The sequence below is a fragment of the Rhinolophus sinicus genome, chromosome 14, assembly GCF_057876585.1.
Source record: "Rhinolophus sinicus isolate RSI-liver-muscle chromosome 14, RSI-T2T, whole genome shotgun sequence".
In the NCBI taxonomy this organism is placed as follows: domain Eukaryota; kingdom Metazoa; phylum Chordata; class Mammalia; order Chiroptera; family Rhinolophidae; genus Rhinolophus; species Rhinolophus sinicus.
The window spans coordinates 92,424,769-92,446,868 of NC_142514.1; the positions used below are offsets into that span (position 1 = coordinate 92,424,769).

General features: G+C 38.2%; 2 pseudogenes; one reads left to right on the forward strand and one right to left on the reverse strand.

The window, feature by feature from the left end:
• Window positions 1-14,414: 14,414 nt before the first annotated feature.
• Window positions 14,415-17,904, reverse strand: LOC141572414 (protein FAM162A pseudogene; annotated as a pseudogene).
• Window positions 17,905-20,038: 2,134 nt separating this feature from the next.
• LOC109458575 (17S U2 SnRNP complex component HTATSF1 pseudogene) lies at window positions 20,039-22,089 on the forward strand (annotated as a pseudogene).
• Window positions 22,090-22,100: the final 11 nt, after the last annotated feature.

The window sequence follows — 22,100 nt, forward strand, 5'->3', positions numbered from 1 at the left end:
ATTTATAGAACATTTCATCCAAAAACGCAGAATACATATTTTTTTCAAGTGTACATGGAACATTCTCCAAGTTGATCACTTATTAGGCTGCCAAACAAGTCTCAATAAATTCAAGAAGATTGAAATCATATGAAGCATTTTTCTGAACACAACAACATGAAACTAGATATCAACTACAAGAAAAAAAACTGGAAAAAAAAATATGGAGACTAAACAATATGCTACTAAACAACCAATGGATTAAAGAGAAAATGAAACAGAAAACAAAAAATACCTTGAGACAAATGAAAATGAAAACACAACTCCCTAAAATTTATGGCATGCAGCAAAAATAGTTCTAAGAGGAAAGTTCATAGCTATACAGGCCTACCTCAAGAAACAAGAGAAATTCCAAATAAAAAAAAAATTAACTTTACACTCAAAGAAATGAGAAAAAGAAAAAAACAAAACCAAGAGTAAGTAGAAGGAAAGAAATAATAAAGATCAAAGAAGAAATAAATGAAATAGAGACAAAAACAACAACAAAAACACAGGAAATACCAATGACACTAAGAGCTGGTTTTTGAAAAGACAAACAAAATCAACAAAATTTTAAGGAGATTCATCAAGGAAAACAAAGAAGGAGCCTAAATAAATAAAGTCAGAAATGAAAGAAGAGGGGTTTCTGACACCACAGAAATACAAAGGATCATTAAAGAATACTATGAACAACTATATGCCAACAAATTGAACAACCTAGGAGAAATGGATACATTTCTAGAAATATACAACCTTCCAAGAGTGAACCAGGAAGAAACAGAGAATCTGAACAGACCAATTACTAGCAATGAAATTGAAGCAGTAATCAAAAAAATAAAACTCTCAGCAAACAAAAGTCCAGGACCAGATGGCTTCACAGGTGCATTCCACCATACATTTAAAGAGTTAATACTTATCTTTCTCAAACTATTCCAAAAACTTGAAGAGGAAGAAACTCTTACAAATGCATTCTACCTGATACCAAAACCAGACAAAAATACTACAGAGAGAGAGAGAGAGAGAGAGAGAGAGAGAGAGAGAGAGAGAGAGAGAGAGAGAGAGAGAGAGATTACTGGCCAATATCCATGATGAACATAGATGCAAAACTTTTCAAAAAATACTAGCAAACTGAATTCAACAATACATTAAAAAGATTATAGACCATGATCAAATGGGATTAATCTGAGATGAAAGGATGGTTTAATATCCTCAAATCAATGAACATGATAAACCATAGCAACAAAACCAAAGATAAAATATCATTGCAATAGTACAGAAAAAGCACTTGAGAAAATTCAACATCCATTTATGATAAAATCTCTCAACAAAATGGGTATTGGGGGAATTTATGTCAACATAATAAAGGCTATATATATGACAAACCCACAGATAACATCATATCAACAGTAAAAAGCTGAAAGCCTTTCCTCTAAGATCAGGAACAAGACAAGACTCCCATTCTTACCATTATTATTCAATATAGTATTGGAAGCCCTAGCCACAGGAGCCAGATGAGCAAAAAACATAAAAGGCATCCAAATTGGAAAAGAAGTAAAATTGAAGGATGACATGATACTATATATAGAAGACCCAGAAGACTCCACCAGAAAATTATTAGAATTAACAAATGAATTCAGTAAACAGCAGGATAAAGAGTAAATATACAAAATTCCATCATGTTTCTATACACTAATAATGAACAATCCAAAATAAAAATAAAGAAAACAATCCCATTTACAATGGCATCAAAAAGAATTAAATACCTAGGAATGAATTTAACCAAGGAGGCGAAAGACCTATACTCTAAAAACTGTAAGACACTGAAGAAAGAAATTGAAGAGGACACAAATAAATCAAAGGATATATCGTGTTCATAGATTGGAAGGATTAATATGGTTAAAATGTCCATATTACTCAAAGAAATCTACACATTCATTGCAGTACCTATCAAAATGCCAATGACATTCTTCTCAAAACTAGAAAAAGTAATGCTAAAATTTATATGGAACCACAAAAGACCATAAACAGCCAAAGCAATCTTGAGAAGAAAGAACAATGTTGGAGAAATAATTCTCCTGTATTTCAAACTATATTACAAAGCTATAATAATCAAAACAGCATGGTACTGGAAATAAAACAACAGATACATAGATCAATGGAATACAAAAGAAAGCCCAGAAATTAACCGTCACTTACTCGTAGAACTACCATATGTCCCAGTAATAACACTTCTGGATATTTATCAAAAGAAACCCAAAATACTAATCTGAAAAGATGTATGCACCTCTATGTTTATCACAGTATTGTTTACAATAGCCAAGATGAATTGTTAAAGAAGATACGGAAATTATTCACCAATAAAAAAAGAATGAATCTTGCCATTTGCAACAACATGGCTGGACCTGGAGGGAATTATGCAAAGTGAAATAAGTCAGACAGAGAAAGACAAATACCTTATGATTTCACTTACGTGTGGAATCTAAAAAACAAACAAACAACACAAAACAAAAGCAGACTCATTGAAACAGAGATTAAACTGATGGTTGCCAGAGGGCAGGAGGATGGGTGAAAAAGGTGAAGGTGAACATACTCAATGATATTGTGATAACTTTGCATGGTGACAGATAATTACTAGACTTAGTGTGGTGATCACATCATGAGGTATATAAATGCCTAACCACTATGTTGTACGTCTGAAACTAGTATCAATTGTATATCTACTCTACTTAAATAACAAAAACAATTTCACATATATAAAAGTAAATGCGGCATAAATATGACTTAAAGGACAATAAAATGAACACTCAAATACCCACCATTTAATTTAGGAAACAGAACAATAGTATACCTTTAGAAACCTGTACGCCCCTCCCATCATATTACTAGTCTGAATATTTTATTATGATTCTACATGTTCAGTATGTATCACCAAATTATTTTTTATTTGGCATGTTTTTATACTTAGTCTAAGTGATATTCTGTAACCTGTTTTCTTTTTCCACTTAACTTTACGATTATGAAACGTATATACTTTGATGTGTGCCTGTAGTTAATTTTTTGTTGGGTAGTAAAATGCGTAAACGCTCAGTTTTACACAGTAAATTTCCTGAAGTTGCACTGATATACCGTACACCAGCAGTGTATACGTTTTCCTGTCGACCCCCACTCTCACTAGCATATGCTACTATCTAAACTTTTAGAATTCTGTGTCTGGTGCTTGTAAAATGTATAACATTGTGCATTTAATATGTATTTCTCTTTAAAAATTAAGCTGGCATTTTTTTAAATGTTAATTGGCCAGTTATGTATCCTCTTCTGTGAAATGCTCTGCATTTGTGTGCATGCACAGGTTCGTTATCTCTTATATTTGGTATATAAATTATTAATTTTCAGTCTATTCTTTGCTAATGAGCATTCAATTATATAAATATCCTTCAAAATACTATGAATATTTGAGCAGTAGCCCACAAATTTTGATAATACAGTATTTTAATTATTATTCAGTTCCAAATACTTTTTAAACTTTTCATTCTAATTTCAACATTGATCCATGAGTTATTGAAAAGAGTGTTGTCAAATTTCAAATGATATGGGGTTTTTTTGTTTTTTAAATGAAAGTTTATTGGGGTGACAATTGTTAGCAAAGTTACATAGATTTCAGGTGTACAATTCTATAATACATCATCTACATATCACATTGTGTGTTCACCACCCAGAATCAGTTCTCCTTCTATCACCATATATTGGATCCCCTTTACCCTCATCTCCCACCCCCCACCCCCCTTATCCTCTGGTAACCACTACTATTGTCTGTGTCTATGAGTTTGGGTTTCTTCATTTGTTTGTCTTGTTCTTTTGTTACTTTCAGTTTTATATCCCACATATCAGTGACATCATATAGTTCTTGACTTTTTCTGTCTAACTTATTTCACTCAACATAATAATCTCAAGATCCATCCAGGTTGCAAACGGTACTATTTCATCTTTTCTTATGGCAGAAGAGTATTCCATCGTGTATATATACCACAACTTCTTTATACAGTCATCTATCGAGGACACCTTGGTTGTCTCCATTTCTTCGCTGATGTAAATAAAGCTGCAATGAACATTGGAGCACACGTTTATTTATGGATAAATGTTTTCAGATTTTTTGGGTAGATACCCAGGAGAGGGATTGCTGGGTCATACAGTAATTCTATTCTTAATTTTTTGAGGAACCTCCACACTGCCTTCCATAACGGCTGCACCAGTCTGCATTCCCACCAACAGTGTACACGGTTCCTTTTTCTCCACAGCCTCTCCAACACTTGTTATTATTTGTCTTGTTAATGATAGCCATTCTAACTGGGGTGAGATGATATCTCCTTGTGGTTTTTATTTGCATTTCTTTGATGATTAGTGATGTTGAATATTTTTTTTCATATGTCTATTTGCCATTTGTATGTCTTCTTTGGAGAAATGTCTCTTCAGGTCCTCTGCCCATTTTTTAATTGTACTGTTTTTGTTGTTGTTGTTGAGTTGTATGAATTCCTTATATATTTTGGATATTAGCCCCTTATCGGAGGCATTGTTTGCAAAAATCTTCTCCCATTAGTTGTCTCTTTATTTTGTTGATGGTTTCTTTTACTGTGCAGAAGCTTTTTAGTTTAATATAGTCCCATTGATTTATTTTACCTTTCACTTCCCTTGCCTTTGGAGTCAAATTCATAAAATCCTCTTTGAACCCAAGGTCCATAAGTTTAGTACCTATGTTTTCTTCTATGCAGTTTATTGTTTCGGGTCTTTTGTTTAGGTCTTTGATCCATTTTGAGTTAATTTTGGTACATGGTGACAGATAACAGTCTAGTTTCATTCTTTTGCACGTGGCTTTCCAACGCTCCCAGCACCATTTATTGAAGAGACTGTCTTTTCTCCATTGTATGTTTTTGGCTTCTTTGTCAAAAATTATCTGTCCATATATGTGTGGGTTTATTTCTGGGTTCTCAATTCTATTCCATTGGTCTGTGTGTCTGTTTTTTCTGCCAATACCATGCTGTATTGATTATTGTAGCCCTGTAGTACAAGGTGAAGTCAGGGAGTGTGATACCTCCGGCACTGTTCTTTTTTCGTAAGATTGCTTTGGCTGTTCGGGATCTTTTTTGGTTCCATACAAATCTGATGATTTTTTGTTCTATTTCTTTTTAAAAAGCCATTGGGATTTTGATGGGAATGGCATTAAATCTGTAGATTGCTTTGGGTAATATGGCCATTTTAACTATGTTGATTCTTCCAATCCATGAACATGGAATGTCTTTCCATTTCTTTGTGTCTTCTTCAATTTCTTTAAAAAATATCTTATAGTTTTCAGTATATAGGTCTCTCTCATCCTTGGTTAAGTTTATTTCTAGGTATTTTATTCTTTTTGTTGCAATTGCACAAGGAACTGTTTTTTTTTATTTCTTTTTCTGAGATTTCATTGTTAGTATATAGGAATGCAATGGACTTTTGTACATTGATTTTGTAGCCGGCAACTTGACTGTATTCGTTTATTGTTTCTAACAGCTTTTTGGTGGAGCCTTTAGGGTTTTCTATATATAGCATCATGTGATCTGCAAAAAGTGACAATTTAACTTCTTCATTACCAATTTGGATGCCTTTTATTTCTTTCTCTTGCCTGATTGCTCTGGCTAGGACTTCCAACACTATAGTGAAAAGCAGAGGTGATATGGGACAGCCCTGTCGTGTTCCTGAACGTAGAACAAAGGGCTTCAGTTTTTCACCATTAATTATGATATTAGCTGAGGGTTTGTCATATATGGCCTTTAATATGTTGAGGTATTTTCCTTCTATACCCATTTTATTAAGTGTTTTAATCATAAATGGATGCTGTATCTTATGAAATGCTTTTTCTGCATTTATTGATATAATCATATAATTTTTGTCCTTCATTTTGTTTTATGTGGTGTATCACATTGATCGAGTTGCGTATCTTGAACCATCTTTGTGCTTCTAGGATGAACCCCACTTGGTCATGATGTATAATCTTTTTAATGCATTGTTGCATCGGTTTGCTAGAATTTTGTTTAGGATTTTTGCCTCTGTATTCATCAGAGATATTGGTCTGTAATTTTCTTTTTTTCGTGTTATCTTTACCAGGTTTTGGTATCAGGGTAATGTTTGCCTCATAAAATTAGTTAGAGAGTCTTGTCTCTTCTTCAATTATTTTGGAAAAGTTTGAGTAGGACAGGTATTTGATCCCCTTTGAATGTTTGGTAGAATTCACTAGTAAAGCCATCTGGTTCTGGACTTTTGCTTTTGGGAAGGTTTCAGATGACTGATTCAATTTTCTTACTGGTGGTCGGTCTACTTAGGCTGTCCAATTCTTCATGATTCAGCTTAGGAAGGCTATATGTTTCTAAGAACTTGTCCATTTCTTCTAGGTTATTGAAGTTGGTGGCATATAGTCCTTCATAGTATTGTTGGATGATCCTTTGTATTTCAGTGGCGTCCGTGATAACTTCTCCTTTTTCATTTCTGATTTTGTTAATTAGTGTCGTCTCTCTTTTTATCTTAGTGAATCTAGCCAAGGGTTTGTCAATTTTATTAATCTTTTCAAAGAATCATCCCTTTGTTGCATTAATTTTTTCTATTGTCTTTTTGTTCTGTATTTCATTTAGTTCTGCTCTGATTTTTATTATTTCCTTCCTTCTGCTAACTTTGGGTTTCATTTGTTCCTCTTTTTCTAGTTCTTTAAGATGTAACATGAAGTGATTTATCTGGGATTTTTCTTGTTTCTTGAGATAGGCCTGTAATCATATAAATTTCCCTCTTAAAACTGCTTTCGCTGCATCCGAAAATTTTTGGTAGGATGTATTTTCATTTTCATTTGTTTCTATGTATCTTTTGATCTCTCCTCTTAGTTCTTCTTTGACCCAGTCATTCTTTAAAAGTGTGTTGTTTAATCACCACATATTTGTGGTTTTTCATGCTTTCTTTTTGCAGTTGATATTCAATTTCAAAGCCTTGTGATCAGACAATATGCTTGGGATGATTTCAATCTTCTTAAATTTGCTGACACTAGTTTTATGTCCCAATATATGGTCTATCCTTGAGACTGTTTCATGTAAACTAGAAAATAATGTATAGTCTGATGTTCTAGGATGAAGTGCTCTATAAATGTGAATTATGTCCATTTCATCTAATGTGTCATTTAGGCTTGCTATTTTATTATTTACTTTCTGTTTAGATAATCTATCCATAACTGTCAATGATGTATTTAGGCCCTCTCCTATAATTGTGTTTTGGTCAATTTCTCCCTTTAGTTCTGTTAGTAGTTGCTTGATATATTTAGGTGCTCCCTGATTGGGGCCACAGTATTGATGATTGTTATGTCTTCTTGTGGTATAGTCTCCTTTATCGTTATGAAATGTCCCTCTTTGTCTCTTGTTACGTTTTTTATCCTGAAGTCTGTTTCATCTGATATCAGTATGGATACACTTGCTTTTCTCTGGCTACCATTTGCTTGCAGTGTCAGTTTCCACCCTTTCACTTTGAATCTATATTTGTCCTTGTAGCTGAGATGTGTCCCTTGGAGGCAGTATATAGTTGGGTTTAGTTTTTTGATCCAATCTGCTACTCTGTGCCATTTTGTTGGTAAGTACAGTCCATTTACATTTAGGGTGATTATTGATGCATGAGAATTTCTTATCATTCTATCTTTGGTTTCCATCCTGTCTTTGCCTTTTTGTTGCTGTCTATTATTTCAGTGTGTTTGTATCCTATGATTTATCCCTATATTTCTTCTTTTTTTAACGTTATATATTTCAGTTCTGGATTTTTTTTGGATGGTTACTATTAAGTTTATGTAAAAGAAAGTTTCGTATTTAGAGTATTCCGTTTTCTTCAGCATGCTTACTTTCTACATTTCCTTATGCCAGTGCAGGCCTTTACTCTCTCCCCTTTTACGTTTTTGTTGTCACAAATTATTCCTATTTATGCTGTGAATTGATTCCTGCACTGCAGTAACAAGTTATCTTTTTCCTCTTTTTTTAGGTTTTTTTTTTCCCTTCTTTATTCTGTATGTTACGTTTAAGTGTATAGTGTCCTATTTGATATAGGGGTTGCCATTTCTTGCTTCCGTCTGTTTGTAATGGTTTTGTATTCTTTTGCTTCTTTGTTTCAAGTCAAATAGCCTCCTTCAGTATTTCTTGTAGTGCAGGTCATGTGTTAGACAATACCCTCAGCTTCTGTATGTCTGGAAAAGTCTTTATTCCTCCTTCATATCTAAAGGATATCTTTGCTGGATATATTATTCTTAGCTCATAATTTCTCTCTTTCAATAGTTTGAATATTTGATTCCACACCCTCCAAGCTTGTAGAGTTTCTGCCGAAAAGTTTGATGATAACCTAATGGGCTTTCCTTTGTAGGTTACCATCTTCTTTTCCTTGTTGCCTTGAGGATTCTTTGTCATTAATTTTTGACAGCTTCAATACAGTGTGCCTTGGAGAAGGCATGTTCAGATTGAGGTAATTAGGTGTTCTATTTGCCTCCTGGATTTGAGGACCCCGTTCTTACCACAAGTTTGGGAGGTTCTCGTCGACTTTTGTTTGAATATACTCTCTTTTCCCTTCTCTCTTTCTTCTCCTTCTGGTATGCCCATTATTCTTATATTGCTCTTTCTGATGGAGTCAGAAAATTCTTGTAGAGTTCTTTCATTTCTTTTAACTCTCATCTCTCTCTTTTTCGGTCTGTGCCATTTCCAGATTTCTATCTTTGATGTCACTGATTATTTCCTCCATCTCATCAGCTCTATTACCTAAGCTGGTTATTTCATTCTTCATTTCTTTTATTGAGTTCTTAATCTCCAGAAATTCTATTTGGTTCTTTTTAAAAAATTTCAATCTCTTTGGTAAAATGTTCATTTTGTTCGTTGATTGTGTTTCCGAGTTTATTAAACTGCCTGTCTGTGTTTTCTTGCATCTTGTTGATTTTTTTCAGAACTGCAATCTTGAAATCTCTGTCATTTAAGTCACATATTTCCATGCCTTTAAGTTCATTTTCTGGAGACTTTTCATTTTCTTTCTGAGCTGTCTTGTTACCTTGGTTAGTAGTGGCAATTAATGAATTATTGTTTCTCTTCCTAGACATCTACAAGAGTGGATTCAGCAATAGGTTGATAGAAATAAGTCTTTCTTTTGTTTTCCAGGAAGTGTTGGCTGAATGTTTTATTTTCTATTTGACTGCAGCCTTTTAATGTCTCTCACGCTGTAGTGTTATATTTTCTCTGCACTGTTCCAGCTTCTCACAGAATGGGGGGATTCCCTGGAAGGCGGGTTTCTCCTCTGTCAACAGGTCACCTGGGTCACAGGACACTGTCTTCGTGGGAGGATGTGGAGAGCTTCTGAAGTTCCAAAGCTCTTCCTGCACCAGTTTCAAAGCATGTGTTTTTCAATGGCTCTGTTTTATGGACTGGCAAAAATAACTCTCCAGAAAATCCACTGAAAGAGTGGTTCATTTGGGAAAAGAAAAAAAAGGAACAAAAACCACCACCGTAGTGTGGCAACACACACCTCCAACCTGGGGCTCCAACTGGATGTCCATGTGAAGAACAATCCTGGTTCCAAGATTGCTATTCTATATGTCCACATCCCTTCCCCAGTAATTACCAAAAAGTCCAACAGGAAGTCAGGACCAGAGAGCCAACAAGAGGCCCAACTCCACCCATATACCTCCAAGCTCTATGGTTAAGCATCTTAAGATGCCAATCCACTTTTATCAGTTTACTCCTTCAGGGATCCACCCAGATAGGTGGGGACAGGGGTGGGGTGGGTTGTGAGATGTGGCTGTGAGCAATGGCTATGACCACCAGCACAGCCTGTCCTGCACCCAGGGTTCCCTGCTCTTTGCCAGAACTAGTTGGGCTGCAAGTCCATAGTGTGGGCTGCAGTTCTCTGATCTGCAAACATTCTGTTCTTTTGATCTGGCACTGTTACCATTCCACTTCTAGCACTAGGCTGGTGGGAGTGTGGCGAACTCTGGGTGGGTAGGAGGGGTTGGCTATGCTCAGTGCCTAAGCCTTCTGTCCTGTACTTGGCAGTGAGGGCTTAACCCTCTGTTTTCACCCTTCTTCCCTCAGTCTTTGCTCCAAGGTCTCTGCTGTGAGCATTGGGTTCAGCTGTGTTATATGCTGATCCCTCAGGCGGGACTGTGGGCCATAAGCGGAGCACTAGAAGTCTGAATTCTTCCCTCTCCCACTGCTGTGGTAGTTCCAGAATGCAGGGAGCTCGGAGTTCTGAGCTCCGGTCTGCTCCTAAGCCCTCATGTCCTGCGTCTCCGCAATTCCCGCTTCCCTCCTCCCCTGCTCACCCAATTTGCCTACCTTTAGATGATTTCTGTTGCGTGCCTTTTATTCTTGCCTGTCTGCTATGCAGGGAGTTCTTTGTGGAATTACAGTTGTTCAACTTGTTGTAAATTCCAGGGGAGATTTCAAGAGGCTCACCTCACACCACCATTTTTTGATATAGGTTTTTAAAATTATCTTTATTTTATGATTTCTGAATTAATCATAGCTTGGTCAGAGAATGTCTTCTGTATGTTACACATTCTTTGGAATTTGTTGAGATCAGAATTTTTATGATTTTTCATGAATGTTTGAAAAAATATGGATTCTCCTATTGCTGGGTACAGTGATTTTTATATAAGTATTAAATTAATTTTGTTCAAATCTTTTAATTTGGCTTATTTGACCTACTCTTTGCTAGGAGATATGTGCTGAAATCTCCTACTCTAAGTTGATTTGTCAATTTCTTTTTATAATTCAATGTTTGCTTTCTGTAATAGTCCAGTGCTGTTTTACTAAATACAGATAAGTTTGGAATCAGAATAATTTCATATTGAATTGGAACTTTTATCATTACACTGAAATTTTCTTTATCCCTAATAGTGATTTTTATCCTACTATCTATTTTTGTTTGATATTAATACAGCTATTGGGTTAGCTGTATTATACATCTTTGGGTTAGTATTTGCATGATATATCTTTTTTCCATCCTTTTATCCTTAACTTTTCTGTATTTTCGATTTAGGTATATGTCTTATACACTGCAGATAGTTAATTTAATTTTTTATCCAGTTTGACTGCCTTTTAACTGACATTTTTTTCCATTTACATTTTTTTGTTTTTAATAAAATATTTTTATTATAATAAATGTCCAAGTTACAACACTTTGAAATGTTTCTTTAGAAGTTAAGAATGTTATTATTCTATGAAGAAAGATTACTTCTTTTTCTTTTTCTTTTTTTAAATTAAAATTTATTGGGGTGACAATTGTTAGTAAAATTACATTGGTTTCAAGTGTACAATTCTGTAATACATCATCTATATATAACATTGTGTGTTCACCACCCAGAGTCATTTCTCCTTCCATTACCATATATTTGACCCACTTTACCCTCTTCTAGTATTTCCCCTCCCCCCTTACTCTCTGGTAAACACTGAACTATTGTTTGTGTCTATGAGTTTTTGTTTGTTTGCCTTATTCCTTTGTTGCTTTCAGTTTTCTATCTCACATATCAGTGAAGTCATATGATTCTCTACTTTTTCTGTCTCACTGATTTTGCTTAGCATAATAATCTCAAGATCCATCCATGCTGTCACAAACATACAGATGGCCAACAGGCATATGAAAAGATGCTCAACATCACTAATCATCAGAGAAATGCAAATAAAAAACACACTGAGATATCACTTCACACGTTAGAATGGCTATCATCAACAAGACTAATAATAACAAGTGTCGGAGAGGCTGTGGAGCAAAAGGAACCCTCATACAGTGTTGGTGGGAATGCAGACTGGTGCAGCCACTATAGAAGGCAGTGTGGAGGGTCCTCAAAAAATTAAGCGTATAATTACCATATGACCTAGCAATCCCTCTTCTAGGTATCTGCCAAAAAAACCCTGAAAACATTTATCCATAAAGATATATGTGCTCCGATGTTCATTGCTGCTTTATTTACATTGGCAAAGACATGGAAACAACCAAAATGTCCTTCGATAGATGAATGGATAAAGAAGATAAAGATAGGGCTGGCCTGGTGGCTCATGCAGTTGGAGCTCCGTGGTCCTCACCCCGAAGGCTGCCGATTCATTTCCCACATGGGCCAGAGGGTTCTCAAACACAAGGATGCCAGTTCAACTCCTCGACTCCCACAAGGGATGGTGGGCTGTGCTCCCTGCAACTATAACGGCAAGTGGACCTGGAGCTGAACTGCGCCCTCCACAACTAAGATTGAAAGTACAATAACTTGACTTGGAAAAAATCCTGGAAGTACACACTGTTCCCCAACAAAGTCCTGTTCCCCTTTCCCAATAAAAAATCTTAAAAAAAAAAAAAAGATAAAGATATATACACAATGGAATACTATTCTTCCATAAGAAAATATGAAATAGTGCCATTTGCAACAAGATTACTTATTTTTAAAAGAAGTACATTAATATTTACTCACATTTTAAACATTGGTTTAGGTAAGATGTAACGTAAGTGTTCCAAAATAATCAAAAAAGCTAATCTGCTAAAATGTATAAGAAACTGTTTTTTGATAATAAATTTGCAAGTGATAAAAATCAAAGAATTTCGTATCTAAAAAGAAGATATATTCAAATTAAAGTATATAGACAGACATTATTAACATCATCAGATAGATTATGAAGCTATAGGTAGATTGGTATATTACATTTTACTGAGCTTTTTATTAAATCAAATTCCCAAACAGCTGCATATAATACTTTTTCATCTGTTATAACCCTCTGAGGAGAATAGCAGATTGGGATGGCCTGAGGACTTGTCATCCATTATTATTCATGAAGCATGTGAGAATAAATGAAATACTTAAAATAGAAACCAGCAGGCATTCCTAAATAAGAAACAACTTGGTATCCCGCTCAAAGTGAGATACATACAAGGTGCAAATGCTTACCTTTGAACACTGATAAGAAAATGCATTGGATGGTGTCATGCAGGGTGTCATGCCGGGTCTCTGGTCCCGCTCTCCACATAAGAATGCAGGACATGGTGAGGCCAAAAAGGAACACCCACGGAGCCATAGATAGGGGAGTCATACCATTATATTCTCACTGCGGCTGGGTTGGTGTCGTGCGGGGGACCCTGCTCACTGCGCCATTTGTTGTGCAGGGCGGCCTGCAGGGTCTCAGCTCCCACTCCCCACACAAGAACGTAGGATATGGTGAGACCAAAACGGAACACCCATGGAGCCATAGGTAGGGGAGTCATACCACTATATTCTCGCTGGCGGCTGAGTTGGAGTCACAGGAAGTAGGAGCCACAATGTTTGCAACCCTCACTGCGCTGCTTGCAGGCTCAGCCACCATCTTCTTGCTAGCCCCCATTTTCTGCTAGCGTAGCCACAGCAGTTATATTAGTGGCCAATGGCTCACTGGTTACAGCTGACGGCCAACTAGCCACAGCTGATGGCCATCCAATCACAGTTGATGGCCATTTACTACCTGAGCCAGCACCTTTCCATGTGAGGCCGAGAGCCTGGAAACTGCAATCCTGGCTCTGTCCCCACAGTCGGAGACACAGGAAGCAGGAGCCATATGATCCGCAACCTGCCATCTGCTTCTCTGCCAACCAACCCCACTTGCTAGCTGCAACCCGCCATGCTAACTGCAATCCGCTCTTGCTAGCTCAGCCACCATCTTCTTGCTAGCTCCCATTTGCTGCTAGCGTAGCCATAGCAGTTATATTAGTGGCCAATGGCTCACTGGTGACAGCTGATGGCCAATTAGCCATAGCTGATGGCCATCCAATCACAGTTGATAGCCATTTACTACCTGAGCCAGCACTGAGCACCTTTCCACGTGAGGCCGAGAGCCTGGAAACTGCACTCCTGACTCTGTCCCCACAGATAGATTTTCATAATTGATAAGTTTGGTGTAAAGGCAGCAGGAAAAGGACCATTTGGGAATTCTAAGCCATGGAGAAGGGTTGACTGTGCTGGCTCGAAGCAACTCCATGATGCTGGGATTTCCAAGTCCTCAGAAACTCAAGGCTAGACCACTGCCATCACCTTGCCAGGACATTTTCAAAGACTGCTCCCCTAAAAGCCTGTCTGCTAGTACACCGAAAGATGGCAAATTGTGGCCTGGCTGCTCTCCAGGGCTCTGAGAAGAACGGTGTCCCTTGGGGAGGTTAGCTCTCCAAGATGCACATGGCAGTGTACTCAGATGGTCTTCCTGACCTCTCCAGAAATGAACACAAAGAATAGAGAGAGAAATGCATTTTGGCTTCTGGGGAGAAGTTACTTTGGTAATGGGAATTAAAGTAAGATACGGTAACTGACTCTAAAGAAGACTTAATATTAAAGTTGAAATAAATTGTCTCATTTTGCATTCTTTCATTTTATCAAAAAAGCTGAGAAGCTGAATTTAACTTGGATCAAAGCCATAAAATATAGACGAGTCATTTCTCTAAGAAAATTTATTTGTACCTCTAGAGCAGAAATAGGGAAATGCTGGAAGTTTGTACAAACCATACTTTCATGAAATAGATCCTCATACCACATTCTTTTTAATACAGGCTTGTTGCGGCAACATTATTCCTGGATTTTCAAAATCCAGCCAACATGAATACCACTGCAACTCTGTTTTGGCCTTCATAGGTGCTGCCTCTCTCAGACAGGCTTTCTTTTCTAAGTTCAGGCTTGTTAAAGACGCGTCTCTTGGCAGCCTTCTTGCCCTCAGTCAGCATCAGGATGCATCCTGCCACTGTCAGGGCGATCACCACATAGCTGACCTTCATGTACATCTCGGCAGCATCGAGCTCTCAAAGGACAGTCTCCCGGATTTCATCTTCCTTTTTGAAGCGACCTGACCATATCAGGATCTTCCTCTCCCAATCCGTAGGTTTGTGTAATGGCACTCTGTGGCTGTAGTCTGAGATGGCGCTTTTGAACTTTCCTGTGGTTTGGTGCAAAATCCATTTATCCTCTTCAAATCAGAATTTCTGGTAAGCCTTAGAGATGAGGAGCATCTCTTTTGCATAACCTAAACCAATTTCCTGTCACCAGGCGCAGGCCGCAGAGGCTTCTCGTGGCTGCCTCAGGGGCGGCAGTGGCGCAGGGGCACTCAATGTCACCCAATGCCTTGTCCATTTACATTTTCTGTGATTACAGCTATATTAGGATTTTTTTTCCACCGCCATATTTTGTGCCCTCAATTTATTCTGCTTTTATTATTTATTGTTTTCCATTCAATCTTATTTTGTTTAGGATGGTTGCATTTTTCTCACTTCATTCTACTAATTTGACCTTTAATTTCCATTAGTTTAATACTTACCTTAGAAACATGAATAGACATATTTCATTTAAAAAGCTAATGTCGATTATTAACTTCATCGTCTTCTTTGAAAAGAAATAAAAATTGGCTGTTTTAATTTAGATTATACTCTTTATTTCATATGCTATTTTTGTCCAGCATTTTAGTTTAACTGCTTTCTAACCCTATGAATCAGATTGTATTGTTATTGTTTTATATGGTCATGCTTTGTTCAGCTTCATCCATGTTTACCATTTTCCTTCCTCCCCACTTCCTAATGTATTTCAGATCTTTCTTCCTTCTGGAATCATTGCCCTTCTAAAACAAATACAACTTCTAGAAATCCCTTTAATCATGTCTGTTCATAGCAAACTGTATTTTTTTATTTTATGAACTGTCTTTATTTAACTTTAATAATTAAAAGAAAGGTCTTGATTTAGGGTTATCTTTTTGCAACACATTGATGGTACTATTCCACTGTTTTCTGATTTTCATTGTTGCTATTGAGAAATCAGTTGTCAGTGAAGTTGTTGTTTCTTTATGGGTGATGTCTCTATTCTTTCCATTTCTCTTTTGTGTCAAGCAGTTTCACTGTGCTATGTGGGGGTGTAGGTTTTCTTTCATTTATCCTGCTTGAGATATGTTGTTTTTATTAAATCTGAGTACTAATATCTTTCATAAATTCTGAGAAATTCCCAGCTATTGTATTTTTTGTGATATGTCACTCACTGCTTCATTTTCTCATTCTAGAAACCCAATTAAAAATGTATTAGGTCATTTTACTTAATTCTTTATGCCTCTTAGTCTATCTTCTATCCTTGCCATTTCATTCCTTATTTGTTCAGATCTATCTTTGAGTTCACTAATGCTCTCTTTATCTGTGTCTAATATACTGTTTAACCTATTCACTGAGTTATTTTTCAAATCCATCTGGTTCCTTTTGAATGTCTCTTGTATGTTGCTCAATGTTTGATTCAATTTTCATTTCTTTAAACATTTTATACATCATTATATTGTGTTATGTATCTCATAATGACAATATTTGAAGCTCATGAGGGTAAAATATATTGCTTGGTATTTCTGCTTATGAAGATCTGACAATTAAGTTTGCAAACGTGTTGCAATGATGTTGCTAACCTTTTTATGACATTAGAGGGATTATTCATTATGAATTTGTACCAACTGGACAGTTAACCAAGTTTACTGTTTGGAAGTGCTGAAAAGGCTGCATGAAAAAGTTAGACGAAAACGACCTAAACTTTTCACCAGCAATTCATGGCTCTTGCACCATGATAATGCACCAGCTCACACAGCACTGTCTGTGAGGGAGTTTTAGCCAGTAAACATATAACTGCATTGGACCACCCTCCCTACTCACCTGATCTGGCCCCCAGTGACTTCTTTCTTTACCCAAATAATAAAGAAATATTGAAAGGAAGGCATTTTGATGACATTCAGGACATCAAGGGTAATATAACAGCTCTGATGGCCATTCCAGAAAAAGAGTTCCAAAATTGCTTTGAAGGGTGGACTAGGCACTGGCTTTGGTGCATAGTTTCCCAAGGTAGGAGTACTTCGAAGGTGACCGTAGTGATATTCAGCAATGAGGTATGTAGCACTTCTTCTAGGATGAGTTTGCGAACTTAATTGTCAAACCTCGTAGTCTCAATCATGGTGTTTCCTCATGTGTTTGGTAATTTGGGGGGCTTATATTAGGCTGATATTAATCAAGGGGAATCCTCACAGCCATGAGATGAGGTTTTTCTCCAGAGCAAATTTATGTTTGCTTTTTCCTATATTAAGGGTTGTGTTCATTTGGGACCATTTAATCTCTTTATATTTCCTCTTACTCTGTAGATGTGGATAGAATAAATTCCCTTCTAAGATCCTATGATACAGGAGAGATATGGTTTTTACCCAGAATTGAGATGCAGATAGACAGGTTAGCTTCCTGTCTCTAAGGACAGATGTAGTTTTCTATCCATCTTCTCACAGAGACGGCCCCTTTATACAAGGTCTCAATTCGGTTGCCTACATTGCACAGACCCAACATCTGCTCTCTTGCTTCTTTCTGCTAGAGAATTGGTATCAGCATTTGACCCTGAGGCAGCCTACGTTTCCACATTTGCTTAGTATTCTGCTTAGTTAGTTTTTTGTTGTTGTGGGGCAAGATTGGTGGGTGGGTTGGGGAGAGAAAGTTTGGGATATACTTGGACATTTTCCTTAGTTTCTTATAATCTCAGCAATGCATTTATAACTGTTTGTTGCAATTTACCGTATTTTGCCCATGTATAATGCACACCCATGTTTTTGGCTCAAATTTTCAGGGAAAAAATCTTTTGTTTTAATTTTTTAATTCAAATTTTTAAGGAATTTAGCATTTCTTTTTTAACATATTATAGTCCAAGAAATTTTATGTACCAGTAACAAATTTACAATATTTACACATCATAGAAGGCCAAGAACTCTTTGTTGTTGAAAGTTCATTGTAAGTTCAACAAAACTGATTATCGTATTTCAGGGTATTATTTTGCATATTTTGGATATTGTTATTGATTTCTAGAGTTACACTTTTAACTCATAAGCATAAATAAAAGAATTTTAAAATTTTACATAGATATGGAATTAGTACTAGCCATGTATAATGTGCATCCGTACTTTTCGCTCACAAATTTCGGCAGAAAAATGAGGATTACACATGGCAAAATACGGTATCTTGCCTCTAGAAATTTTGCTGCAGGAGGGCTTTTCAGAAATATCATCTACCACAGAGCAGGGAATGAAAATTTCAGTGGGGTTTTCAACCTCAACCAGACACTTTACAAAAGAGTCCTTGACCCTCAAAATGTTAGGCCCTTGTTGAGTAGGGGGCACCTCCGATTTAATTAAGAAAAGTACTTTTCCTTTTTATGTATTTCCTTTGAATACATCCTGGTAAGCGGTGTTGCCTGGTGAGAGGTCTAGTTGTTTTTATAGCTCTTGTTATCTGTTGCTAGAAAGCTCTCAGCAGTCTGAGTCAGTTAATAGTGTCACAGGCAAAGAGCTCTTGTGCTGGTCCAATACAAGCGATCTTGGGCCCTCTAGTCTTGTCTGCAGTAATGCTTTCCTATAAGGGCAAAACAAAATAACTGAGCACACATCTGACAGACAGAGGGCTGCCTGGGATTGTCCAGGCTATCCCACGGTTCCTACCTCATCCCCACCAGTGAACTGCTCATGTGCCGTCTCTGTCCTACACCCCCATCTTGCCACTGTTTTCTGGGGCTCATGTCCCCCCTCTTGAGAACTGTGCCTATTTCACTTTCTCACACTCTTGAGCTGCCAAAAACGACTCCAAAATTCCTGACATCTTTCTTACATTGAGCAACATAAGTCTCTTTTCTCTCTTTTATTTTTCCTACCAACCTTCACCCCAACTAGCCTGTGGGACCTAACCGCATAACCAGAGAGAATTTTCTGAACCAAAAAGGACCTGTGCTTTTAAGAAAATTGGTGCCAATGACTTAAAACAGATGTGGCTGCTGTCATTTCTTTTCTTTTCTGTTTTTTCCTTTTATAGCAATCCCCACTGCCCTGCTGATGCTGAATCTATTTTCATTTTAAGTTTTTCAGCAATGAGATTTTTAAAGTCAGCAGTCAATGTAATAGGGTGCTAGGTGCTATGGGAGCTAATGCAATATAATACGGTCCCAGCATTCGAAGTGCTAACAATTTTGCTTAGAAGGCACAATTAACATCTTTGACATATTCAAGGCTAAGTTTTCTCAGGGAAATCGGACTTCAGAAACCTGGGAGGGCAGCAACGAGTCTTTCCTTGAATGTGCCAGTCCTCTCAGCTCCACTCAGGAAGGGGTGGCATCCCCTGGCTGGCTAGAGAATCCACCTCTCTGACATTTAGAGTTGGTGGCTTCAGAGACAGTGCAGTGTAGCCTATGTTTCCTTCCTCAATGGGTTCTAAGGTCCAGCAACCCCACAAGGATACAGCATGAGGCTCTAAATGCTGGGGCTGCTCCCTCTCCACCTGTCACACTCATTGGGGCTGCAGGCTGCTGAGCACAAGGGAAGACAGTGAGTTCATGTTGCCTAAAGGCATCCCTGGTTATCAGAAAAAGAAGAAGATGGCTGTCCAGGGAATTTCTCCTGCATTTCCTGTCCCTGGCTGTCCTCCCCAAACAACAATCCCTCATCAAGAGCCAGGGTCCGGTTTCTGAAAGCACAGGAGCAGAGGACAAACCAGGGAGCGGCAATAAGGTCTAGTCTTTCAGATGTCCACATCTTCCTTTTTCCTGGTGCTCACAGGGATGCTGAAGTCTTGCTGAGAGCCCAACTACTGCCCGAGATCCAGGCCTGGGCCGGGGCTGCGTGCAAGAAGGGTACAGAACTCACTTCTCCAAAAAATACTAAGGGAGCCCTTCCTGAAATGGGCACTACCCCACACTGACACAACTTGGACAAGATCGGTCTTTCCCTCCGTTTACAGAGCCAACAGTCTAATGAGGGAGACAGACTTTAATCAGATAGTCATAGTGCTTGAAATGTATACAAGAATATCTTCATGTGTTTCTTGTATAAATAAAATGCCACAGAGATGTTTTTAAAGCCAGGAGAAATACAGAGCACAGGACAAGGCATCTAACTCCATCTGAGAAGCTGTGGATGGCTGCTTTCATCTTGAGTCAGGGAGGTGACATGTAAAGGGTGATGAAATGGGGTGAGTGTTCCTGCTGGAGGGAGCAGCCTAGAGGAGGCATTGCACCAGGACAGATGTGGGTCCTTGGCAGGAATGGGAAGAAGTCAGATATGGCTGGGACGGAGATACACAGCAGCCAGAGCCTGGATAGGAGGCAGGGTCACATGCTGCACCTCAGACCTCCTCAAGGATTCTGGACGTGTCCTGATAGCACGAGAAGGCTTTAAAGAATTAATAAGCCTCAAGACTGCAATGAGATTGTGTGTGTGTGTGGGGGGGGGACGAGGGGGTGCATGCGTGTGTGTGTGCTTAAAGATTGCTCTAAGCATTTTGCAGAAAATGGGTTGTGAGGGGTGAAAGTGCATGAGGGAAAATTATTTAGGACGTTGCTGCAATAATCCAGGCAAGAAAAGGTGGTCTCTTGGACTAGCATGGTAGAATTGTAGATGGAAATAGTGGGTGAGTTAAACATAGGTAGGAGGTATTAGACTGAGCAAGATGTGAAGCTTGGTTAGATGTGAGTCACGGTGAGTCCCAGGTTTTGGGCCTGAGCATTGGATGAATGTTCCTGCCACTTACTGACATTAGGAATGTTGATGGAGGTGTGGGAAAGAGAAGGGTGCACTCAATTGATCCCTTGTTGATTTTGAGGTGCCTGGAAGACAGTTGAATAAAATTCTCCTGGGATCATAAATTTTGAGGGATTCCAGAGTCGGAATATGATTGAGAAACAGCAACCCAGGGCACATCCAGGAAATACTGCCACAAAAGAAAGCAGGCAAAGTGACACTACAAAAGAGATGGCAGGCCTGGGACCCATATTGGTAACACTGAGGCCGGACAGAGTGAGCCAGCACCTCCTTGCTTGCCTGGGCCCTGCTCCTGGGTGAGGTGGGAAACATGGCAACTACGCAGATGGAACGAAGAGTTTGATGAGCAGTCATGAATGCAAGAACTGTATGGAGGCACCGAGGATGACGACATCCAGGAGAAGCCCAGCAGAGAAACCAGTCTTTGGGCAGCAGCCGGCTGACACCCTGGACAAGAAGGCTTGGCTCCCAAGGTCACTGAGGATTTCTTCACTAAATATCAGGCTAATTATTATGGCTTCTCAATGATGGCACGTCTGACTCTACTGCAAACATACAAGATGGTACTAGCAATGTTGAGAAACCTCTACAAAGAAAAAAAGAAAAAGCCCAAACCCTCAGGTCTCAAGAAGAGGGGGGAAAAAAAGAAAGGCTTCATGTTGAAGACAGAAATACAAATGCCTATGTCACTGGTTTGCATCCAGACATAGTGGAGGCATTTATACACACTCTATCTAATTTGGCGTGATTATGAGAGATCTTCAGACAGAATTTAAGATGAAGCTTTAAAAGATAACCAAGGAAATCTTAAAGGAGATGGGCTTTGCAGTTATTTGAAGAGGGAATCTGGGTTTCACATTAATACTTTTGGATGAAGATGAAATTAGAAGCTAGAAGTTAAATGTTGAAGTAGCCAAGTTTCTCCTGAAGGGGAATCTGAGGCTTCAGAAAAGTAGTGCAAGCATCACAGGAGGTAGCTTTCTCTGCAAAACAAGCAGCTGGACTAGTGGATCGTCCAGAGTGCACCATGAACGAGTTGTCATCATCAAGATGCTTTATCCTACAGATTTGGAGGATGGCCCATTAGTGCTGAATAAGGTCAGAGACAACCTTTAAGGAGAATTTTCAACATTTAGGCAAAAGAGGAAGCCACTTCTCTTTGACAGACACCCAGATGGTGTAACGTCTGTGTCTTTGAGGAATGCAGAGGAAGTTGATCATTATATTCAAATCCTCAATGAAAGTGGTTTGGTGGCCATCAAATCTCTGTGTAAGCATGGGGTGGGATTATAGATGACTAGACTGAGGAGACCCCATGAGAAAGGGAGGAAAGGCTGGGAGAACAGGAGGCTTTTTTCAATATCCCGAGGCCAACAGAGGTGATATGGGTTCAAATTTTGTGTTTGCTTTAAAGAGCAGGGTCTTCTCAAGTAAGGCATTTCCAGAGCACCCTTGCATATCCAGAATGAATGTTTGAGAAGATGCAAC